The sequence below is a fragment of the Balaenoptera borealis genome (assembly GCF_965194805.1).
Source record: "Balaenoptera borealis genome assembly, chromosome: 6".
Classification (NCBI taxonomy): domain Eukaryota; kingdom Metazoa; phylum Chordata; class Mammalia; order Artiodactyla; family Balaenopteridae; genus Balaenoptera; species Balaenoptera borealis.
In genome coordinates this window covers 82,813,982-82,836,714 of record NC_138863.1, presented here as the reverse complement: position 1 = coordinate 82,836,714, position 22,733 = coordinate 82,813,982, and the positions used below count along the sequence as shown (strand labels likewise).

The 22,733-nt window shown below is 40.7% G+C and overlaps 1 pseudogene across 1 annotated transcript; it reads left to right on the top strand.

Moving 5' to 3' along the window:
- The first annotated feature begins 6,755 nt into the window (after nt 1-6,755).
- LOC309630229 (TBC1 domain family member 17-like) lies at nt 6,756-17,992 on the top strand (annotated as a pseudogene). The gene is made up of 4 exons: nt 6,756-6,914; nt 8,712-8,821; nt 16,212-17,096; nt 17,168-17,992. The product of its transcript is annotated as a TBC1 domain family member 17-like (transcript).
- Nucleotides 17,993-22,733: the final 4,741 nt, after the last annotated feature.

Below are 22,733 nucleotides of genomic sequence, written 5' to 3'. Positions count from 1 at the left end.
TCCCCTTTACATAAACTCCTTTTAAAACATCAGGGTTGAGCAGGGTGGCTGTAAAAAACGTGGCAATAATGGCATCATTTATCTTGTTTTTTTAAAATTCACACTGCTTGCATTGGTGAAAATATTGTTTTCTTCAGTAAAGCGGATCTTCAAAATGTCATCAAAAAGAGAAATCACTGCAACAAGCCTTTATCCCTATAGGTCTGCCTGCTTTGAAGGCCTCCAAGCCTGAAAGGGATGTGATCTTCACTCCTTGCTAAGTCTCCAGGAGAGACTGATACAGCTCAGCTGACAGTGGTTACTCTCAGAAGCTGGTTATCGATCAGCTAAGATGACGTGTGCCATTTATCTCTGCTGAATTTGATCTTTTTATTGTGCTCCTCCAACCTCTATGTAATGAGAGCCTGCAGGCCACTGCTTGGTGGATCTTTACCCACTGAAGTCACTTCCACCTTCTTATTACCCACGTGCCTCCCCCCATGAAGATAATAGTCATCTTTCTCCTCTGAAGACTGAATATCAGAGATAATAGAGGATATGGGCACAAACAAAAACTGGAAGGACAATCAAAACATCATCCATGAAGAGCCCAGGGGATCTCATCTGGGGCTAAATATTTTTAGTTTTTCAAATACGATCCTTAGGCTTCTGCTTTGTAAAGACACACGGCTATATTTGAGGTTTTTTGCTCTCTTAAGAAGACTTTTGTTTGGGTTTTTTGTTTTGTTTTGTTTTAAACAGCACAATTAATTCAGGGCTTGGAAAGTGTCCAATATCAAAGAAAAATGTATGGATCATACAGAATTCAACATGTCCGATTACAAAAGGGATGATCCCTTGGGCACCCCCATCACAGGCCTCTTTCAGAAATATGAGACAAATAAAAGGGACCACAGAATAAATCAAAAGAGGACATAATTTTGAAGCAAGATATTCAAAACCCTCTCTCCATAAGGCTAATGACATGTGTCATTTTTATTTGATAGCCTGAAGCAAAGTCACCTAACAACCCATAACGCTCACAGAATCCCATCTTTATTTTTTAGCTTCTGCCAGGGAAGTTCTAAAACTCCTTATGGCATCTTATGAAAGCTCAGTACACAGTGAATACAAATCTGCAAAAGCTTGCTCTCCTACCTTAATCCTTCAGAGAGATTTATTCACTACTGATGAAAACCTAATTTCTGAGCCCCGCCTATTTGCTGAATCCAAAATCTGTTACACTCTTGATAATTGCTCTACATAATTCCAGTTTCAAATGGCATAAAATCTGTCCAAGCAATAAACAGCTTTACACAGTGAAACCTTCCTCAAACATTCTCCCAAGTACAGAATAAAGGAACTATTTTGTAACCATGTGTACTGAGCTTGACAATATATAATAAACCACAAAGATTTCATATGCAAAGGTAACACAAACTCAATATAAATATCCAGAGGCCAAAACTTGCTGAGCATAAGTCCCATACAGAGCCTATCACACAATGTTTTCACACTATATAAATTTATATGCTCACCACTGGGTAATTCCTGCTGGAAATTCATGGAGCTGTATATGCAGAATCTCTGCCTTAGTTTGTTTGATCTGTTCTGCTTGATGAGAGAATGAGGACTCTAATCTAAAGTTGAGTTTTGAATAACTTTTTCTGAATAAAGGTAAAATAACTTCAAAAAATGAAACCATCATCTTCCAAAGAGAAAAGGTCTCAAGATCAAGGCTGTTTGTTTGGGGATTTTGAAGCAAAGAAGAATTCCACATGTAAAGGGGTTGAGAATGGAGGAAGAATCAATTTAGAAATCTGATTTTTCAGAAGGAACTATCTAAAATATACAGAATATCTGAATAACACACACACACACATCACTTGCCAGAACTGTCCCCTGAAAAGGACCTCATGTTGGGAGCCTCCTTCTTCAACCTTCAATTTGCATCAAAGCAGCGAACAGAAGCCCAGCTGAAAGTCATGCACAACATAAGGGAAAGGGAGGACATGGATTCACGTTTAGTAAATGAACTAAGACAATCTCTGTAATGACTGTTACATTTCATTTGTGTACTCCAAGCAAAATCTGTTAAAAATAAATTATATATGTTTAAACTGGAAGTGTTCCTAGCATAATGGTATAAGGTACCCAGGGCTAAATTGAAATGATCATTCTAAAACTACAAAAATCTCAGGAACATAAATTATAATTTCACGGTATGCCTTGAAATGGTAGTTCTGCAATAAAATTAAAATATATATTCTCAGTGTTTGTCTGGCAAATGCAAATACATGAAACAAACATGGTTAGTAACTGAACCAACAATTTGCTGCATTTGGAGAAATCTGTTTTTACACTGAATACTTCAATTGGCAAAACCCTCAAAATTTTATCTTTCTAAAGGAATTACCATTGGTATAATTCACATGATGGTTCCAAAATGATCAGTGATTGTAACAATAGAGATTCGCTGCTCTAAAAAAACAAACTAACAAAAAACCTTAAGCAACAGGAAATGCTCTTGCTACATTAATTTTCTTTGTTGTATGTACACAGTCTTCAAACAAGGGCAAACAGAAACCAATTCAAGTACCCTTGCTGAAGGATCAAATAGAGGTAAAATCAGAGGTTCGAATTACAAAACAAATAAAAACCAACCTTAAGAAGACATATTGCCCAGGTGATTTTTGCTTGCTTCTTACCTATCTTGTTTGCAAGTGTAAGTGGACAGACCAAGGGCTTAAAAAAAACCCTCAAAATGGGGCTGCTAGTGTTTCAGCAACTCACCAGCCACCAAAAGCGCTTATTGAATGCTGGAATCAACAATTCTATGTTTTAAACGTAAACAAACATTCTTGATTTACTAATTTTTAGAGTAACAACACAAATTTTGCATTCTCCTTGCAATGGAAAACTTGCTGGGAAGTTCATTCTTTTTCTCATTTTCAAAAATGCATCACGTAGCACCAGCAGCTTTTCTCTGAAGTTACACTTAGTTTTTGACCATACTGGCCACACCACACCATCTTCAATTCTTTTTTTAAAAACATATTAATTTATTTGAAAGATGCCCATTTATTGTTATTGTTATTTCCTGAGTTCTGCACTAACCAAGTACAGATACTATGATACAGACATGATAGGACTCTACACTATTTGATCACATAGCTCTGTATACCCATGGAGAAAAAAAGGGGTCTGAATTAGCATACTTGTTTGATCTTTTCCCTGAAAGGTCTTAAGAACATTATGTTTAAAACTCTATTGAATTTTACCTATTGAAGCACTCTTTGCCAGCTGCTACAGTGCAGAGTGAAGAGGCCAGGAAGCTCCCAAATTAGAGACCAACATTCAGGGTCCCAGCTCTTGTACTGACCACAAGCAGAGGTTTGGCTATTAAGTTTCCACCTTTTTCACCTCTACAGAATAAGGTGATTTGCCTTATTATGAATACTGAAGGCAATGTCAGAGCCTCTGATCATGCAGTAAAGTAAGAAAAGTGAATAAATAGGTTCTTTTTTAAAAAATATTTTTTAGAGCAGTTTTAGGTTCACAGCAAAATTGAGAAGTTACAGAGATTTCCCATATACCCCTTGCCCCATACCTGTATAGCTTCCCCCATTATCATCTCCCACCAATGTGGTACATTTGTTGCAGTTGATGAATCTATTTTGACACATCATAATCACCCAAAGTCCATGTTTACCATAGGGTTCACTCTTGGTGCTATACGTTCTATAGGTTTGGGAAGTGCATAATGACACTTATCCATCATTATAGTATCATACAGAGTATTTTCAGTGCCCTAAAAAACCTCTGTGCTCTGCCTATTCATGCCCTTCCCCAACCCCAACCTCTCACAACCACTGATCCTTTTACTGTCTCCATAGTTTTGCCTTTTGCAGATGTCATATTGTTGGAATTATAAAATATGTATAGCCTTCTCAGATTGGCTTCTTTCACTTAGTAATATGCACTTAAGATTCCTCCATGTCTTTTCATGGCTTGATAGCTCATTTCTTTTTAGTGCTGAATAATATTTCATTGTCTGTATGTACCACAGTTTATTTATCTGTTCACCTACTAAAGGACATCTTGGTTGCTTCCACGTTTTGGCAATTATGAATAAAGCTGCTATAAAAGTCCATGTATAGATTTCTGTGTGGACATGTTTTCAGCTCCTTTGGGTAAATATCAAGGCATGTGATTCCTGGACTGTCTGGTAAGAGTAATGTTTAGTTTTGTAAAAAACCACCAAACAGTTCTCCAAAGGGGCTGTACCATTTTGCATTCCCAACAGCAATGAATGAGAGTTCCTGTTATTCCACATCCTCAACAGCATCTGGTGTTATCAGTGTTCTGGATTTTGGCCACTCCAAATAAGTATGTAGTGGTATCTCATTGTTTTAATTTGTATTTCCCTGATGACATATGAGGTGAAGCATTACTCATATGCTTATTTGCTATCTGTATATCTTCTTTGGTGAGGTGTCTGTTAAGGTCCTTCACCCATTTTTCAGTCGAGTTGTTTGTTTTCTTCTTGTTGAGTTTTAAGAGTTGTTTTTTTTTTTTCTACTTTGGATAACAGTCCTTTAGCAGATGTGTCTTTTGCAGTATTTTCTCCTAGTCTGTGGATTGTCTTCTCATTCTTTTGACAGAGCAGAAGTTTGCAGAGCAGAAGTTTTTCATTTTAATGAAGTCCAGTTTATCAATTATTTATTTCATGGATCATGCCTTTGGTGTTATATCTAAAAAGTCATCCCCATATGCAAGGTCATCTAGGTTTTCTCCTATGTTATCTTCTAGGAGTTTCATAGTTTTGCATTTTATATCTAGGTATACAATCCATTTTGGGTAAATTTTTGTGAAGGGTGTAAGGTCCGTGTCTAGATTCCTTTATTTACATGTGGATATCCAGTTGTTATAGCACCATTTGTTGAATAGAGTATCTTGGCTCCATTGTATTACCTTTGCTGCTTTATCAAAAATCAGTTAACCATATTTATGTGATTGTATCCTAAATAAGTTCTTGATGTTAAGTCTTTTTTGAAAAGTTTCACTGATTCTTTTCAGAAGTCTTTAATGTTCTAGGCTACTTAGAAATGTCAATGGGTAGTATAAGTGGTGCCCTAATAACCTGGAAGAGTTTATACACACAGGTAGACAATTTAATTCAATGTACACTATACCTGCCAACTCAAATTTGGTAGAATTGAGAAAGTACAACTTTCTGTTTTCATTCAATAAATCTTTCTATGGGTTTCTAGTGTTTGAACTGAATGCCAGCCTGCTTAATAATTAACTTGATAATTTAAATTTTTCTGTGATCTGAAGAGGAGAAGAGAGGACATTCAGGACACCTCTATCATAGACCTACATCTCCACCACCCTTACCCCATCACTCTCTATTCCCTCACCCTAGCCTATTTTTTTGCATAGCACTTATTGCCATCTGGCATTATTTTGTATATTTATTTATTGTTTGGTAATTGTCTGCTTCACCCAGTAGAATAGAAGCTCCAAGAGGGTAGGGATATTGTCTTGTTCACTTCTATATTCCCAGTATGCAGAAAAATACCTAGCACATTGTGGGTGCTTAATAAATATTTTTTGACTGAATAATGATATTTGATTAATTTAAAGGGATTATCATATGGAATGTCACAACTACTAGTAAAAATAACATTAAATGTACCATAATGTATATCTATATAAACTTTACCACAGGAAAAGGAGAAAAAAGTCAAAAAGAGACAAGAAAGATTTGAAAGACCCTCTAGACCCTTGCTACTCGAGTCTAGGGACCAACCACATTAGCATCACATGGGAGGTTGTTAGAAATGGAGAATCTTAGGTGCCACCCAAAATCTATAGAATCAGGATTAATAGTCTAATAAGATGCCAGGAGATTCATATGCACATTAAAGGTTGAGAAGCACTACCATGGGGACCTATATAGGAAATTTATATTTAGGGAAGACACCAAAACATGTCATTCCTCACCTGGTACAGGCTTCCAGTAACCATAGCTGAGTGGAAGGTGATTCCTGATGATTCTCTTTCAGAGCCCTCCAGTGTGATTAAATCAGGTTTACCTTCAGCACCTATCTTACAACAAGGCCTAGAATGATACTGGAAGACTGTCTTACCCCTTCCAGAAAGACTCCCTTGCTGCTTAATGATGCTTGAAATTCCTTTAACGGAGGAGAAGAATCTTTCATTTCCCAAAAAGAAATAAAAAGCCTAAAGGGAAAATGCCTGGAAAAGGTAAAATATAGACAAAAACTTAAGCATACTAAGGTGAAATCCAAAATCAAGAATGAAAGACTGATATTAGTATCTGTAAGTTTTGCTAGGAAAGGAGTCAAGAGAGGAGGAAGGTATTCAATGTTTGTATCTTGTTCACTACAGAGATAACAAGACAGAAACAAGGGAAGGGAATGTAGGAACCAGAAAACAGAATTTAAGGCATGAGAATTTTTGTAGAGCAAACACTATCTACTTTGAATTGAAAAAAAAAATACTGCTTACATAAATTTATGAATATTTTTTAAATTCTAACTTTACATTGAAGTACTTTACTCCCACAGTTTACATAACCCAAGTTTTATCTAATAATCCAAAATAAATTTACAGCACAGTGAACTACAGTCTTAGCATCACTGGTTCAATCTGTAGGCAGCACATGCAACAAATGGAAGGGATAGTCCCAGGAGGCCATATTGAAACGGAGTACCCTAGTGGGTGTGCCATTTGGAAAAATTAGGACAATGAAGGAGCCCTTTTTCTTGGAATTCAACCTGCTACCAGCTGATAGTCATCTGAAGAGGCACTTTTCTATAAATTACTATAATTTAAAAACCAAATGCTTTGAAACTCCTCTTGCCAGATCAAATCAAACTGACTCTCAGTTGGTGGAAGGCCCAGATGTGAGTTTCGTAACACACATCAATTACTATCTAATCCATCACTTGCACTGGCTGAATGTGCTCAGTGCCATTCCCAGAACTAGTGTCATGGAAACAACAGCATCTAGGTAGGAGTGGAATTTAAAAAATCTCCAGTCAGTGTCTGCAAAGCATTAGTGGAGCATGTGTAAGCACATGCTCAGTTTGGCCTTTTAATCTCAAACAATACCATCTCTTAAGCCATTTAAAGCCCAAGTTGTAAGCAGTAAGAGATGGTGTTATATAAAGAAAATATCGAGAAAAGGCCCTCAGTAGGGCCATATCTCTTGTACCTGTGGCCGCCAGCTTCCCTGCACATTTGGCACCGCTGGGGCTCCCACGATCCAAGCAGTCATACCACCTCTGCACCCTGTCCTCACTAGGGGCAGACTCAAGAGCTCCAAGGCAGCCTCAGGACCAGACTCCTGTGGGTGGACCACATGCAGAGGCGGGGATAAAACCAAAGCTGAACCCCAGGGACAGGGGGACTAAGGAAAAAGATCGAAACTCTTTCCATCAGCTGTCCAAGCTGCAGATTAAATCCCCGCGATCACCTAGGTAGACCCTGCCTCTATGGATTATCTGAGTAGACAATGAGTGTTCCCACAAATGAAAATGGTCTAGCTCGGGCAGCTGTGGACTTTGGGGGCAGCACACGTAGGAAATGGGCCACATCAGAGTCTCAGAGGTCCCCACAGGGCCCACAGCAGGTCCAGAGACCAGCCCAGAGGCAGAGGAGGGCCTCCTGGGGAGGCAGAGGTGGGCTGTGGCTCATGGTGTGTGCAAGGACACTTACAGCTGAGACCCCAGGGAAACATAATTATTACTATTAATCATATTATGTTTTGATTCATTCTGTTATTGGTTCTAGCAATTTGGTTTTTTGTTTGTTTGTTGTTTTAGTATTTTTTTCTTTTTAGTCTTTTGGGATTTTCATGTTTTATAACATTTTTTATTTTTATTTTTTAAAACTTTTTAAAAACTTATTTATTTTATTTATTTATTTTTGGCTGTGTTGGGTCTTCGTTGCTGCGCATGGGCTTTCTCTAGTTGCAGAGAGTAGGGGGCTACTCTTCAATGAGGTGCAAGAGCTTCTCACTGCAGTGGCTTCTCTTGTTGCAGAGCACGGGCTCTAGGCACTTGGGCTTCAGTAGCTGTGGCTCGCGGAGAACAGGCTCAGTAGTTGTGGCACACGGGCTTAGCTGCTCTGCAGGATGTGAGATCTTCCCGGACCAGGGCTCAAACCCGTGTCCCCTGCACTGGCAGGCAGATTCTTAACCACTGCACCACCAGGGAAGCCCAATTTTTATTTTTTTCATATATTTCTATTTTTACTTTGCTTTTCTGTTGTTCTGTGCTCTTTTCCCTTATTCGTTTTTCTTCTTCTTTTTCTTTAATATATATTTTATTTTTTTATATTTCCATTTCTACTTTGCTTTTCTGTTGTCCGGTGTTTTTTCCCTTTTTATTTTATTTTATTATTTTTAAATCATTTTTATTGGTTTGTTGTTTCCTTGCTTTATTCTTCAGTTGGCACATTGCTTTGGTTAAGTTTTTAGGTTTTTGTGTTTTTGTTAGTTTGGATCCTAATTGTTTGATTTTGTTTTTGAGTTCTACTATTTGTCTGGCTGTTCTCTTGCTTTTTGTTTCATTTGGTTCTGTTTCTGTTTCTTTTGCATGTGTGTTTCCTTGTTTCTGATTTTGTTTGTTTGATTTTACTTTTTACCCTTTTCCTGGAGGTTTGTTAGTCTTTTTTTTTTAAATCCTCTTTATTGCCAGGATGAACAACTTGCGGGGTCTTTGTTCCTTGACTGGAAGTCCGGCCTCAGGCTCTGGGGTGGGAGCACCAAGTCCAGGATGCTGGACCACAAGAGAATTCCCGGCCCCAGGTAAGAGTAATCACTGAGAGTTCTCACAGAGGCCTCTATCTGAATCTGAGACCTGGCTCCACCCAACTGCCAGCAGCTCCCAGCATTGGACGCCTCACACCACACAACAAACAAGAAAGAAACATAAATCCACCCATCAGCACACAGACTACCTAAAGTCATACTAAGCTCACAGACACCCCAAAACACGCCAACTGACACTGCCATGCTCATCAGAGGGAAAAGACTCAGCTCCACCCACTAGAATGTGGGCACCAGTCCCTCCCATCAGGAACCCTACGCAAGCCACTGGACCAACCTCACCACCAAGGGCAGAGAACAGAAACAAGAGGAACTACAACACTGCAGCCTAGGGAAAGGAGACCTCAATACTGTAAATGAGATAAAATGAGAACACAGAGAAATATCTTTCAGGCAAAGGAGCAAGATAAAAACCCACAAGACCAAATAAATGAAGAGGAAAAAGGCAAACTACCTGAGAAAGAATTCAGAGTAATGATAGTATAGATAATCCAAAATCTCAGAAATAGTGAAAATAAAAGAAATATTTAACAAGGGCCTAGAAGAACTAAAGAGCAAACAAACAGTAATGAACAACACAATAACTAAAATTAAAAATACTCTAGAAGGAATCAATAGCAGAATAACTGAGGCACAAGAATGGATAAGTGAGCTAGAAGATACAATGGTGGAAATAGCTGCCACAAAGCAGAATAAAGAAAAAAGAATGGAGGACAGGGACTTCCCTCGTGGTGCAGTGGTTAAGAATCCACCCGCCAATGCAGGGGACACAGGTTCGATCACTGGTCTGGGAGGATCCCACATGCCACGGAGCAACTAAGCCCATGCACCACAATTACTGAGCCTGCGCTTTACAGCCCGCAAGCCACAACTACTGAGGCCACACACTGCAACTACTGAAGCCCACTCGCCTAGAGCCCGTGCTCTGAAACAAGAGAAGCCACCGCAATGAGAAGCCCAAGCAGCACAATGAAGAGTAGCCCCCACTCGCCACAACTAGAGAAAGCCTGTGTGCAGCAATGAAGACCCAACGCAGCCAAAAATAAAGTTAATCATAAATTTATTAAAAAAAAAAAAAAAAGAATGGAGGACAGTCTCAGAGACCCCTGGGACAACAATAAGCACACCAACACTCGAATCATAGATGTCCCAGAAGAAGAAGAAAAAAAGAAAGGGTCTAAAAAAATATTTGAAGAGATTATAGTCGAAGACTTCCCTAAATTGGGAAAGGAAATAGTCAATGAAGTCCAGGAAGTGCAGAGATTCCCAAACAGGACAAACCCAAGGAGAAACATGCCAAGACACATATTAATCAAACCAACAAAAATTAAACACAAAGAAAAAGTATTAAAAGCAGCAAGGGAAAAGCAACAAATAACATACAAGGTAATCCCCATAAGGTTAACAGCTCATCTTTCAACAGAAACTCTACAGGCCAGAAGGGACTGGCAATATATATTTAAAGTGATGAAAGGGAAAAACCTACAACCAAGATTACTCTACCCAGCAAGGATCTCATTCAGATTCAACGGAGAAATCAAAAGCTTTACAGACAAGTAAAAGCTAAGAGAATTCAGTACCACCAAACCAGCTTTACAACAAATGCTAAAGAAACTTCTCTAGGCAGGAAACACAAGAGAAGGAAAAGACGTACAAAAACAAACCCAAAACAATTAAGAAAATGGTAATAGGATTATACATATCAATAATTACCTGAAATGTAAATGAATTAAATGCTCCAACCAAAAGACACAGACTGGCTGAATGGATACAAAAACAAGACCCGTATACATGCTGTCCACAAGAGACCCACTTCAGACTTAGGGACACATACAGGCTGACAGTGAGGGGATGGAAAAGATGTTCCATGCAAATGGAAATCAAAAGAAAGCTGGAGTAGCAATTCTCATATCAGACAAAATAGACTTTAAAATAAAGACTATTACAAGAGGCAAGGAAGGACACTACATAATGATCAAGGGATCAATCCAAGAAGAAGATATAACAATTGTAAATATCTAGGCACCCAACATAGGAGCACCTCAATACATAATGCAAATGCTAACAGCCATAAAAGGGGAAATCGACAATAACACAATAATAGTAGAGGACTTTAACACCCCACTTTCACCAATGGACAGATCACCCAAAATGAAAATAAATAAGAAAACACAAGCTTTAAATGACACATTAAACAAGATGGACTTAATTGATATTTATAGAACATTTCATTCAAAAACAACAGAATACACTTTATTCTCAAGTACACATGGAACATTCTCCAGGATAGATCACATCTTGGGTCACACATCAAGCCTTGGTAAATTTAAGAAAACTGAAATCTCATCAAGCATTTTTTCCAACCACAATGTTATAAGACTAGATATCAAATTACAGGAAAAACACTGTAAAAAATACAAACACATGGAGGCTAAACAATACACTACTAAACAACCAAGATGTTACTGAAGAAACCAAAGAGGAAATAAAAAATATCTAGAAACAAATGACAATGAAAATATAACAACCCAAAACCTATGGAATGCAGCAAAAGCAGTTCTAAGAGGGAAGTTTATAGCAATACAAACCTACCTCAAGAAACAAGAAAAGTCTCAAATAAACAACCTAACCTTACACCTAAAGCAATTAGAGAAAGAATTAAAAAAAAACAAAGTTAGCAGAAGGAAAGAAATCATAAAGATCAGAGCAGAAATAAATGAAATAGAAATGAAGGAAACAACAGCAAAGATCAATAAAAAAGCTGGTTCTTTGAGAAGATAAACAAAACGGATAAACCATTAGCCAGACTCATCAGGAAAAAAAGGGAGAAGACTCAGATCAACAGAATTAGAAATGAAAAAGGAGAAGCAACAACTGACACTGCAGAAATACAAAGGATCATGAAAGACTACTACAAGCAACTATATGCCTATAAAATGGACAACCTGGATGACATGACAAATTCTTAGAAAAGCACAACCTTCCAAGACTGAACCAGGAAGAAACAGAAAATATAAACAGACCAATCACAAGCACTGAAATTGAAACTCTGATTAAAAATCTTCCAACAAACAAAAGCCCAGGACCAGAGGGCTTCACAGGTGAATTCTATCAAACATTTAGAGAAGAGCTAACACAGATCCTTCTAAAACTCTTCCAAAATATAGCAGAGGGAGGAACACTCCCAAACTCATTCTACAAGACCACCATCACCCTGATACCAAAACCAGACAAAGATGTCACAAAAAAAGAAAATTAAAGGCCAATATCACAGATAAACAAAGATGCAAAAATCCTCAACAAACTACTAGCAAACAGAATCCAACAGCACATTAAAAGGATCATACACCATGATCAAATGGGGTTTATCCCAGGACTGCAAGGATTCTTCAATATATGCAAATCAATCAATGTGATACACGATATTAACCAAATTGAAGGATAAAAACCATATGATCATCTCAATAGATGCAGAAAAAGCTTCTGACAAAATTCAACGCCCACTTATGGTAAAAACTCTCCATAAAGTGGGCATAGAGGGAACCTACCTTATCATAATAAAAGCTATATATGACAAACCCACAGCCAACATCATTCTCAATGATGAAAAACTGAAAGCATTTCCTCTAAGATCAGTAATAAGACAAGGGTGCCCACTCTCACCACTATTATTCAACACAGTTTTGGAAGTTTTAGCCACGGCAATCAGAGAAGAAAAAGAAATAAAAGGAATCCAAACTGGAAAAGAAGTAAAACTGTCACTGTTTGCACATGACATGATACTATACATAGAAAATCCTAAAGATGCCACCAGGGAACTACTAGAGCTAATCAATGAATTTGGTAAAGTAGCAGGATACAAAATTAATTCACAGAAATCTCTTGCATTCCTATACACTAACAATGAAAAATCAGAAAAAGAAATTAAGGAAACATTCCCATTTACCACTGCAACGAAAAGAATAAAATATCTAGGAATAAGCCTACCTAAGGAGGCAAAAGACCTGCACACAGAAAACTATAAAACACTGATGAAAGAAATCAAAGACGATACAAATGGAGAGATATACCATGTTCTCGGATTGTAAGAATCAACATTGTGAAAATCACTGTACTACCCAAAGCAATCTACAGATTCAATGCAATCCCTATCAAATTACCAATAGCATTTTTCACAGAAGTAGAACAAGAAATTTTACAATGTGTATGGAATCACAAAAAACCCCGAATAGCCAAAGCAATCTTGAGAAAGAAAAACGGAGCTGGAGGAATCAGGGTCCCTGACTTCAGACTATACTACAAAGCTACAGTAATCAAGGCAGTATGGTACTGGCACAAAAACAGAAATATAGATCAATGGAACAGGATAGAAAGCCCAGAGATAAACCCATGCACATATGGTCACCTTATCTTTGACAAAGGAAGCAAGAATATACAATGAAGAAAAGACAGCCTCTTCAATAAGTAGAGCTTGGAAAACTGGACAACTACACGTAAAAGAATGAAATTAGAACACTCCCTAACACCATACACAAAAATAAACTCAAAATGGATTAAAGACCTAAATGTAAGGCCAGTCACTATAAAACTCTTAGAGGAAAACATAGGCAGAACACTCTATGACATAAATCACAGCAAGATCCTTTTTGACCCACCTCCTAGAGTAATGGAAATAAAAATAAAAATAAACAAATTGGACCTAAAGAAACTTAAAAGCTTTTGCACAGGAAAGGAAACTATAAACAAGATGAAAAGACAACCCTCAGAATGGGAGCAAATATTTGCACACGAAGCAACTGACAAAGGATTAATCTCCAAAATATACAAGAAGCTCATTTAGGTCAATATCAAAAAAAACAAACAACCCAATCCAAAAATAGGTGGAAGACCTAAATAGACTATTCTCCCAAGAAGACACACAGATGGCAAACAAACACATGAAAAGATGCTCAACATCACGAATCATTAGAGAAATGCAAATCAAAACTACAATGAGGTATCACCTCACACCAGTCAGAATGGCCATCATCAAAAAATCTAGAAACAATAAATGGTGGAGAAGGTGTGGAGAAAAGGGAACCCTCTTGCACTGTTGGTGGGAATGTAAATTGATACAGCCACTATGGAGAACAGTATGGAGGTTCCTTAAAATACTAAAAATAAAATTACCATATGACCCAGCAATCCTACCACTGGGCATATACCCTGAGAAAACCATAATTCAAAAAGATACATGTATCACAATGTTCACTGCAGCACTATTTACAATAACCAAGACATAGAAGCAACCTAAATGTTCATCGACAGATGAATGGATAAAGATGATGTGACTCATATATACAATGGAATATTACTCAGCCATAAAAAGGAACGAAATTGAGTTATTTGCAATGAGTTGGATGGACCTAGAGTCTCTCATACTGAGTGAAGTAAGTCAGAAAGAGAAAAACAAATACATTATGCTAATGCATATATATGGAATCTAAAAAACCCGTACTAATGAACATAGTGGCAGGGCAGGAATAAAGACGCAGACGTAGAGAACGGACTTGAGGACACAGTGTGGGATGGGGAAGCTGGGACGACGTGAGAGAGTAGCACTGACATATATACACTACCAAATGTAAAATGGATGGCTAGTGGGAAGCTGCTGCATAGCACAGGGAGATCAGCTCTATGCTTTATGACGACCTAGAGGGGTGGATAGGGAGGGTGGGAGGGAGGTTCAAGAGGGTGGGTATATGAGTATATATGTATACATATAGCTGATTCACTTTATTGTACAGCAGAAACTAACACAACATTGTAAAGCAATTATATTCCAATAAAGATATTAAAAAAAAGAAAATATCAATTTCTATAATAGCAATTTAATAATAGCTCAGCTCCTTGGATACTTTCTCTGGTAACAGCCAAAATTTTCTAGGCAATGATATCGTCACTAACATGACCGTTAATCTCAGTGATGAACTCATGGGTTCCCTTCCACATGAGAAGTGCTGATTTATTTGTATCCTTCACATTGCCATAGGGTGCTTTCAACAGAAAATAATATTGCAAGTCTACACAAAATGAAAAAGCTGACATAAACATGAAATAGTATAGAGGCCATTGGAACAACCAAACTATCCTCACAGCTGAGTCTCTAGTCCCACACAGCCTGGTGGGGCTGTGTCAGCTATAACTTCATTTTCTGCTTGAACTGGCTAATTTAACCAGCAACAATTATCCTAATGAGAGATCACTATCACTAAAATTTATTTCGTGCTTAGGATGTGCCAGGTACTGCTCTGTGTATTTTACATGTATTAATCCACTTCTTCCTCATAAAAATCATATGTGGTAAGTACTGTTATTGTCCCCATTTTGCAAATGAGGAAACTGAGGCCAGAGTGCTTAAAGAACTTGTGCAAGGTGATCCAACTAACTGTACTGGATGCTTGACAGAGTACAGGTCCCATTCTTCCTTGTTGCTTTTCCTACAGCTCCATATATTGTGACTGACTCGCCCCCACCCCCCGCAGTAGTCTCCCTGACCAGTTACAGTGTTATCAAGAAGAGAGCCAGACCAAAAAAAAAAAAAATCATAGAGACAGGAAGTAGAATGGTAGCTCCCAGGGGCTGGAGAGGGGAAGGAATAGGGAGTTATTGTTTAGTGGGTATGGAGTTCCATTTTTAGAAGATGAAAAGAACCTTGGAGATGGATGGTGGTGATGGTTGCGCAACATTATGAATGTATTTAATACCAATGAACTGAACACTTAAAAATGGTTAAGATGGTAAATTTTACATTTTGTACATTTTACCACAATAAAAAAAGTGGGGGGGAAACTGACGAAGAAGAGAGCCATATGAATAGAGGAGATGCAGAGGTACCACTAGGGAGACTTTCTTGTACCAATCAGTTTAGCTATTTAAAGGAGCATCCATGGAGTTGGCTTTGTACATGCCCAGATCTGTGGCTTTGGAAATACAAAGCCTACTACCTCCTGGAATAGTCTGTTTGACAGGATTGCTCAAGAGGCACAATCACATGGAAATCACCTCAGCAAGACCATCCCATCCACCAGGAGTGTGCTTTTCTTGTCTACCCACACTGAGCATCAGGATCTTAACTGTACCTCTTAGGAGAGATGCATCAGGCTAAAGATTTCATGGAAACTACAAACGATTAACTACAACGATAGATTCCTTCCTGTGGAATAACTATAGGCAGTGTTCTATATACTTAACCTAAGCAAAAATCATACAAAATAAAACATAATGTGCATCTGACCCAGAACTACCTAACATAGTATACGGCCAGTCCTAGTCATTCTACAAATATTTTTCCTTCACATCAACTCCACTCGTTAACAAATTAGTAAAGAGGCACGTACCTGCACACCAAGAAGCAGCAAGACCCGGACTCCCTCATGGACCGCGTCATCCGTGTTGTGGAGAAGGACAAATGACATCCTCCTGCACTGGGCTCCTGTAGAGAGGCTAGAGATTCCACTCAAATCCTCTTCTCCAAGAAGGACAACAGTGGGGATGACTCCTGCACTTCTGAGGAGGAACTGACCTTTGACCCCGGCTATGAACCCCAAAGAGGGCAGTCATGAGCACAGGTCAGCCGCAGCCCGGCCACTCAGAGCCACGAGAGGTCCAGAGCCCAGCTCCCGCAGGGGCTCCCTGGTCTTCGTAGTGAGTAGGTCTGGGGGAGCTCAAGGCCATCCGCCATTCAAAGTCCGGCCTCAGCTGGGCCTGCCTGGTCCTGGTCACGCAGGCCACAGGCTCCCCGCCTGCCCTGCAAGTCCACCGTGGGGCACCAGCGCCCTGCTCTGTGTCTTCAGCTGCCACCTGCTGTCGGCCAGCTCCCCACAGAACCGCCACCTCCACCTCATCTCCCCCTACGCCTCCCCGGCCCTCTCCAACTCCTTCCACCACCTCCAGCTCTTTGAGCAGGACAGTTCCCACGTGGTGTCTCGCTTCCTCCAGGATTCCTACTGCACCACCTTCTGCGGCTTCTCCCGCGTGACCAACCTCTTCAGGGGAGACCTGCAGCCACACCTGGACGGGGCCTCCAGCGAGCCTCTTCCGGCCTCTGAATACGCGCCCCACCTGGGTTGCAGGCCACTTCCGGTGTGGAGCTGGGGCTGCGGCCGCTGTGGAGCGGACGCCTCCGGTCACAGGAGAGGAGTGGGCCCACGGCGTGTGCTCCGAGGGCCTCCTGCAGCAGGTGCCTGAGCTGAGACCCCGGCTCTTCTCAGGAGTGAGGAGCCGAGTACCCCCTCGGGGAGGGCTGGGCAGGGCCGGCGGGCGGCGTGGGGGCGGGTCCCCCAGGGTCTGAGCCCCAGCCTACGGGCGCCAGGTTTGGCGGTTCCTCCTGCGCTACCTCAGCTGGGAGGGCTCTGCCAGGGAGCGCAAGACCCATGTGCACAAGAAAACCGACGAGGATTTCCACCTGAAGCTGCCGTGGAAATCCGTGAGGCCCGGGCAGGGGCGGAGGAACTCACCGCCGCATGGATACCGCAGCCTCATGGCCAGAGACGAGAGCGAGAGCCGCTCTCATAGGACCAACAGATTCTTCGAGGGTCGCGAGAACCCAGGGCTGGGCCTGCTGAACGACATCCTCCTCCCCGACTGCCTGTACCATGACGAGCTCGGCTATGTCCAGGGCAGGAGTGACCTTCTCTTCCCGATCCGCTACGGCTCTCAGGACGAGGTGGATGCCTTCCGCTGTTTTGGGGGCGTCACGGAGTTCGTGCTCCGGAACTCTGAGGAGATAATGAAGCGGCAACTCCTGCTGCTCCTGAAGGTGCTGGAGCCGCCGCTCTGAGACTTTCCGGACCCTCCCCCCTCCCCGATTCCGGCTCTCTCTGCTTCTGCTTCCGGTGGCTGCTCCTCTGGGTCAAGAGGGAATGCCCCTTCCCGGAAGTCCTTCGGCCGTGGGAGGCGCTGTGGACAGGGCGCCCTGGCCCGTCTGCACCTGCTGGTGGCCTGCGCCGTCCTGGACGTGGAGCGGGACACCTCATGCCTTCCGGCTTCGGCTCCAGCGAGATCCTCAAGCACACGGACTAGCTGACCACGAAGCTGAGCTTGGAGGACGTGCCGACACTGGCCGAGGCGCCCTACCCGCCGCCGACAACCCGCCCGGTGAGTCCCTGACCCCTCACGGTAGCCCCCAGGCCCCATCAGACCTCTGACTTTTCGTTCCCTGACCCCCAGCCCTCGGTGAGCTGCCCCACCACGTGCAGGAGGTCCTAGGTCTGGGCCGTCCTCAGAGCGCCACAGGCTCTTGCTCCAGACTCCCCACTGCCGCTGTCCCGTACCCGTGCCTCACCAGCTCCGCCGCCCCCCAAGGACACGGGCCCGCAGGCGGACCGAACGGCAGCCCGGAGATCCTGCCGGAGGCGGGGGAGGAAGGTGCGAACTCCTAACCCTCCTGGGCCTGCTGAGCCATCATGTTGGCTTGGGCCTGGATGGGGAGGCGTGGTGGCTCCTAGTCCCCTCTGACCCCTCAGCAGGGTTGACGTCTGGCCACGTGACCCTGATCCGGTCAGTAAGGTTTAAGAGGAGGCAGGGAGTGAGTGGTGGGGGTCGTGGAGACAGGGCTCCCTTACCTGCCTGAGTTTGGGGCTTTTGGAGGAGTAAGGATGGGGGTGTTAAGGTGCGACCGCCACTTAGTAGATGTGTGGGAACATATCCCGGACGTAACCGAGACGGAAGGGCCTGCAGAGCTGCTCACTCTTGGGACCCTGCCCACCAGCTTGTTCTGTGAGAAAGAAAAACTCATGTTTAACGCCCACCCCTCCCCCCCCCCCCAAAAAAAATGAAAATTGGTGAAGACTTAGCCAAGCAGGGCTGAGAGAAATGTCTGTGCTCTAAAGTTCCTGCCCAGGTCTCTCCTTACACTGTCCATCTTACTCTGTGGGCTCCACACTATCCTTGTCATGCCTGTGTCATTTCCTCATATAAGTTCCCTTATTTCTAATTCCAGGCAATTTTTACTCTTTGCTTTTGCCTTGCATAGGACATGGTTTAAGTATAGAGTTTATAGCAATGGTATTTCTAAGAATGTTTGCTTCCTCCAGTATGTTTTACAGTGTTTCAACTCAGGAAAGACTTCTTTTTCAATGTGCATGGTCCTATAGTGCAGTTCTTGCCCATATGTCTGTGCTTCAGGTGACTCCCAGTCTTGCCTCCACATGTGATCTCCATGAGACTATTGGAGAAATGTTTGTTTCGTGGTGTTTTTTTTTTTTTTTTTTTGGCCACATCAACCAGGGATAGAACCCATGCCCCCTGCAGCAGAATCACAGAGTCTTTACTGGACTGCCAGGGAAGTACCATGTTTTGTGGCTCCTCTTGTTGAAAAAAATATTTTTCAGAATGAGGTTTAAACAGAGGATGACTTGCCCTCCCTTGGCTCTGTTTGGAGGAAAATATACTGTCTTCCCCACCCACCCTTATGCCTTATTTCTAAAACAATAAACATTCTTATTGACTCTTATAAGACAGTTAACATATAATCTATCTCATCTCATAAGAAAGAATATTAATTTCCAAACTGTGCTTTAGGTGTCTGGAACAAGACACAATAAAGGGCAAGCTAAGAAATCATTCGTGATTCAACTGAATGATTCCCCCAAAAGGGAACTGGCTTCAGTCAGCGCTATCAGTAGCTTTTGCTCTATTCTCAGCCCCCAGGGCAATATTTAATGTGCTACACGGTAATAAGCTTCTGTATGCTATTATCTGAAGAACTAAAAACCTAAAAAAATTCCATGAAGTTGTTAGTTTTGACCAAGAAGGAAGGAAACTCAGATGCCAACGTTTGACCTAAAAATGTGCTAAACAAACTAACTAGAGAAACAAGAGACACTAACTTTTTATGTTTGTGGAACATACAAAGGGAAGCTCATCTCTCAGCTCCTATGTTTCTTTTTTAAATCTAATTAATACTTTGCATTATAAATAGTTTTAAAATACCTTTGGTTATGCAGTGAAACAGTGAAGCCACTGGAAAATCATACAAACAATGCAATAGAAAAATCAAAACCAAAAAAAAACAACAAAGAAAAGAAAAATCAAAACAATTTAAAAACCTAAATCAGTTAGGATTCATTTGGATGTAAGTAAAGGAAGTTGTTCAACTCAAAATGGGTAAAGTTAAAAATAAGGAGAGGGAGGGAAATTATTGGCTCACAAAATGCTAAAGTCCACAGAAAACTGAACCAGGGGCTCCAGGGGTATTAGGCCTTAGTTTCTCTCCACCTGTTGGCTCTGCAGACCTCCTGGGTTGGCATCATTCTTAGGTGGACCCTGTCCTCATGGGGACCTTGTAGCTCAGGCTTACCTCAGCCTAGAGCTAGCAGTCACTGCACAGAGAAATTGTCTCTTCACCATAATTCTAAGAAGTGTCCCAGAATTGAGTGTCATTGTCCTGAACTAGGTTACATGCCCACCTTTGAACCAACCACATACCAAAGGGACATAATGTATTCGATCTGGAGTGGAGGAAGGTGCTACACTTGAGCCCCATCCTCATGGACTGAAGGAGCTGAGGACGGAGGGTCCCCAGAGTAAAATCAAGGTGCCATTACTAGAAAAAGGTAAAAGGATGCCAGATAAGCTAAAGGTTGCCCAATCCAGCACTCAAATTAATTAAGTCCCCAACCTCAGCTTGTGAGATATTTGACAGGAATTTTTTAAAAGGGAAATTAAGTACAGTGATGCAAGTCACAATTCCAACTCTTCACTAATCAGCAAACACAGACATACATAAATATATTAGGACAGTGGCCCTTCTATTTTAACAGCAAGAAAATATGTGAGTCACTCAGATGGAAACTAAAATCTGAATCTATTCAGAAACAATTGCTAACTCAGTTCTAAAGCCACAAGCATCCAAGCACATACACTCTCATGTCAAAGAGGTCCTATTCCTCTTCACTTCAATTTGCATCTTGTTGTGACATTACACCATATGGTATGGGCAAAGTGCTCTTGTATGCAAAGTAAGTTCAGAGTAAATGAGCTAAAAATGTCTTACATACATAATGGCTCTTGTTTCAACTTAGCTGTGACTACTAGATTGCTGCAAACACCAAAATAATAGTGCTGCTAATGAGGAGATTTGTTCATAACTTACTACACTGTCAACTCTAATGTTCGACCATAATGGTTATTATTTATTGATATGTTGTGTGTATACAAAGTGGTGGCTGAGGCCCAAAGCAGCATCTTAACAGAACCCAAGCCTATTAGATTGTGAATAATCTCCTAAAGATAACCGTTAAAAAAAAAAAAAAATCTGCCCAAAGTCTCTGTTATTTGAGACATCTTAATTGAAAAGACAGAGACCTAGATTTAAAGTCAGAACACCAGGGTTGATCCTGTAAGAGACTGGAGTGACAACTCCCAGTGCTGGTGAGGGTGCAGACAAGCAGGCACTTCCAGACATTGTCAGTGGGAAAGTGTTTAACCCAGTCTTTTCGAGAGGAATCTGACACGATACATTAAAATTTTAAAAGCGCATATCCTTTGACTCAGCAATTTTACTTCTGGGAATCAACCCTGTAAAAATTAAAGTACCAGTACATGAGGACATACATACAAGGATGTTTATTGCAATTGTATTTGTGATAGCAAAAACTTGAAACAACCTACTCATCCACAAGAATGGAATGGTTGAGTAGACTGATGCATCCATTTGGTCACAGGTTATAATGCGACTACAGAAGAACAAGTCAGATTTACATTTTAGTTTGGAGAGATGAATATTATGTACTATTAGGTGAGAAAAGCAAGTTGCAGGAGAACGGGACAGATAAATAATGATAGATGAGGTAGATAGATAATGTACATCCATGTATATAAAGATATGTACACACATGTAGTATGATCACATTTTTTGTATAAAAGAATAGAATAATAGGGTTTGGATTCAGGCTCTGAAATTTGAGAGATCTTTGAACCTCACTTTCTTCATGTGCAAAATAAAGGCAATCTTTTTGTGAAAATCAAATGAGATGATGATGAAAACGATTTTTGAACCGTAAATAGCAATCAAACGCCATATAATAATATTACCATAATATAGTCTTATATGAGTCTAAAGTTCAGGCTCCACAAAGTCCTCCAAAGGTGGTGTCAACTTGCAGAATTGTATTTGGCTTTATCCACACCAATATCAACCACTTCTTCTGGTCTCCAATTGTGTGTAACTGGATTCACAAGAGAGAAAACAAATGGGGAACTATATTAATACCCCTGCAGGTTACCCATGCAGTGCCAGGAAAACACTGCACATATTCCCAGAGGAACCACACAATCCATTCAGTGCTTTCAGCCCTAACAAGATCATGTTTTTCTAGATGGCTAGTTAGAGGACCACAGAAGATAATAGCCTTGCAGAAATATGGTTGTGTGTAAGAAGTGTTTTCACTTTTTAGAATTAATGTATTCTCTCCGCATATATGCTTTATAAATAGTTTTAATCATATAACAGATACAATTTTATATCCTGCCTCTGGGGCCAGGTGACTCTACTTCTTTCTAGTTGTGTAATCTTGGAAAATTACTTAGCCTCTCTCTATCTCGGTTCCTTCATTTGCAAAATGGGGGTGATAATACTACTACCACTTCAGATTGTTGTGATGACTAAATGAGTTAAAACTTTTAAAGGACTTAAAATGAGATATTACCTAATAGGTGCAAAATAAATGTTAGTTATTATTATCCTAAATGTTCCATTAATCATAAGTTTCTATGCTTTTTACATATTCATTATATAGTCTTCATAACCATCATTTTATTGATGTTTAATAGAACATAAATAGCATGCTCTACAAAATGGGTGTATTGTCATTTATTTGTACATTATTCTGTTTGCTTCTTGTTTTTC